The following is a 3,678-nucleotide window of genomic DNA, read 5'->3' on the forward strand; positions in this document are numbered from 1 at the left end:
CGGCGCCTGCGTGCGAAGCGCGAGGCGAGAGATAGCCAATTCAAATAGGTTCAGACTAATCGGTTGGCTCGCCTTTGCACAGATGTCACTTTCGCTGATGTGCGCGGGCGACATATATATGTGCGTGTGCATGTACACACACACACATATATATATATATAGCAGTATATCCGACCGTGCGCTCCGACAAATAGCGCGTTGACAGTTAATTGGTTGTCGCACAATCCAGCGCGTCATCGTGTGCGCGCGCGAACTGCGGGGAGTGTGCGTAATTACGGCACAGAGAAGAGAGAGCCACGCCTAGTCGATTCCTGACACATGTGCGACAGCTTCGCGCAGCGGTCTGCTGACTGTCCCCACGTCGTCACCGATGTCGTGGAAGCGAATCACGCGCTGTACGGAGCGCGAGACTAAGTCTGTTAAATAGCCGCAGTGTAACTGTAACGCGCCGGCTACAACGCGTGCATCACGCAACAGTTGTGTTTCATAGCACGTGCGTTTTTAACAATTATGCAACATTCGCAGCCTGCTACAGCAGCTATACAACAGTTGTAATTTATAACACTTGCGTTACAACAATTATATAACAGTTATAGTGTAGCATGCCTGCGACAACAACTATACAACAGCTGTACTTTTATAACATAAACAGTACAACAATTATACAACAGTTATAGTGTAGCATGCCTGCGACAACAACTATACAACAGCTGTACTTTTATAACATAAACAGTACAACAATAATACAACAGTTATATTGTAGCATGCTTGCGACAACAGCGATACAACAGTTGTATTTTACAACACTCGCGTAACGGCATAGTGCAGCATGCCTGCTGCGACAACAACTATACAACAGTCGTAATGTAAGACGTGCCCTACAACAGCTGCAACATTTATAGCTTTGCATTGCTTGCTACAACAAGGTATGCAATAGCCACAAGTTACCATCTCGCTTCTCACTATACGTGATACAGTCGTAGAGTCACTGATCGGGCGAGATATGGCACTGCCTTGATGCGGTTACAACAGAATCCGCCACGCACAACCAGCTGCTCCACGTGACCGCAAAAAAATTCACAAAATGAGCTAATACACGTCGAACAGATAAAAATAATATCATATCAGGAGTGAGATGAAAGACATCTATGTGCCTCCACATATCTCTATTATATCCCACCTGATAATATCGACGAGTAATATCGGAGAGTTTGGACAACGTAATTGCTACGGGAAAAACAAATAAAACAAACAAACAAACAAACAAATAAAACAAATAAAACAAATAAAGCAAACAAACAAACCAACAAATAAAACAAACAAAAAACAAATAAAACAAACAAACAAACCAACAAATAACAAACAACTCGGCTGTACGCTGTTGTTATGAGCAGACGTATATCGCGTGCGCTCCCGCCGTGACTACCGGACGACGCGGTGTGTAATTTCGCGGCTTGTCACGGCTGACACACTCTGACACATCGAACAAAGGGTTAAACACAACCGCTCGATTATACCCGCTGCGCATTCCATGCTACGCGAATATACACTTTAAGGGGTAAAACTTTTCGCCATAACACTAGCGCGTGCATACGACGCGAAAACGAAAGTTGAGTGGTTTTCGGCGCAAAATGACAACAAAGGTGTGAAATGGGCAAGATAGCTACAATGTCGCGCGCCGAGTGATAAAGCCGTCCCAGTTGCCCGACAATCAGACCGCCTAATCCCGTCTCACTCGTCTATTTGTCCCCACTCGGACACAGCGACGAGGACGCGAGGAAATTGGGATGCGCATGCGAGTGAAAAGGCGCGCATCTCTGCGACGACTGGCTCGCTGATAAACACGGCAAACACGGGTCTGAGTGAAAGCTGCTAGCTGATGGCTGTTATGCGCCGACCTTACATACCTGCCCGCCTTGCTCGTGTCGTTACACGATGCGCGTTCGCAAATTGAGTACAAGTGTTTATCTAGCCGCTCGTAAGCTTGCGCTGCGTGCATTCTTGCGTCCAACGAGCTTTACTTTGCATAGCCATGTATTTGTCAATGTCCGGGGCCGCAGCAGTAATAAGCTCCGACTTAACCCTAGCAAGTTCCACGACTGTATATAAAGTCGGGTTAAACATGCGATCTGATTATAGTGCGGTTATTGCGACTCGCGCTAAAATGTTGAAAAGCTAAAATTTCTTCCCTAACATCTGTGCTGTGGGTAATATGATATAGAGATTGGCTTGCAATGCGATCCCAGAGGATAGTTGGCGTACAATAATCGAACGTTTCCCGTGTCGGTAAGATGTCACCTCGAATGTAGAAATGTTTCAATCAAATATCAACAACGAATGCTTACACTCAGACATGCATCACAGCGATTCTTTCGGTAGAAATTTTAGATTATAAAAATATTCTAACGAAAGAATACCTTGTAAACCATATTGAAAATTATAAACGGTTGATATTTTAGACGTAGCAATGTAAATCGGGCGGAGGGTGATAAAGCAGGATAGGCATCACTTAGAATGCTGCGAAACATTTGAAACGGCGTTCAAAAAAAAATGTAAGCTGTCTAACGCATGGTGATTAATTACCATCCACAGCGTATATAGAATTTACAGTGTCTGTTCACGACAGTATAATCGCTAAAATGGAATCACCGGGACGCCTAAACTTTTTTTAAATTTCGAATCCGGGCACCCGAAATGTTTTTTCGTCCGTTTCCTTCAGCACTGCGGTCGGGAGAGGGTTAAGTAGCCCGCGGTGGCGGCAATAGAGACGGGTACCACCCAGCGCCAGGCCCGGCCACGGTCGGAGTTAAAATTTAAGAGTGACAAAATGAAGAAAAATGACCCGGTCATAAATCCGTTGCACCAGAAGGTTAGATGTGCCGCCCACGTAAGGGACGCGTACGGAAAAACTCAGTCGCCATTTTATGGTCAATTTAATAGAGGAAGAGTTACGATGAACGACACTAGCTCGAAACACATTGAGTGAATTTTAATGGTCGCGTCGAGTTATGCCCCTCCCGCCACACCTGTCTCACTCCGCCTGTTCATAAATTGCGTTTAGAATTGATCGTCTGCTATTTTATGGCGAGTTTGGCCAGGTAGATATTTTTCGTTCCTGTACCATGTGTCATATCTTAGATGCATTCGAGAAAGTCTTATAAATCTACACGCGTAGCCATACAGAAACACAATCATACGCCGAATAACATTATCTAAAGCATTAACGAATATATCCAATTATCCATGAAAGCGGTTGGACGGAGGTTAAGTTTGCGAATTGTGTAAACATGCAAGTTTATTTTTCGAATTATAGCAGAAAGCCATTCATTGACCGCACAAAGCTAATATCACTAAAACCACAATGCTATGCTCGCTCGCTCTCTCTCTCTCTCTCTCGCTCTCACTCTCTCTCTCTCTCTCATATCTATCTATCTATCTATCTATCTATCTATATATATATATGTAAATCGCTCGCTCACCCGCCATCTCTCTCTCTCTCTCTCTCTCTTTCTCTCTCTTTGTCTGTCTGTCTGTCTCTCTCTCTCTCTCTCTCTCTCTCTTTCTCGCTCTCTCTCTCTCTCTCTCTCTCTATCTCTCTCTCTCTCTCTCTCTTTCTTTCTCTCTATTTCTTTCTCTCACTCTCTCTCTTTCTCTCTCTCTCTCTCTCTCTCTCTCTTC

This window comes from Priapulus caudatus, unplaced genomic scaffold (assembly GCF_000485595.1).
Source record: "Priapulus caudatus unplaced genomic scaffold, Priapulus_caudatus-5.0.1 Scaffold72, whole genome shotgun sequence".
In the NCBI taxonomy this organism is placed as follows: Eukaryota; Metazoa; Priapulida; class Priapulimorpha; order Priapulimorphida; family Priapulidae; genus Priapulus; species Priapulus caudatus.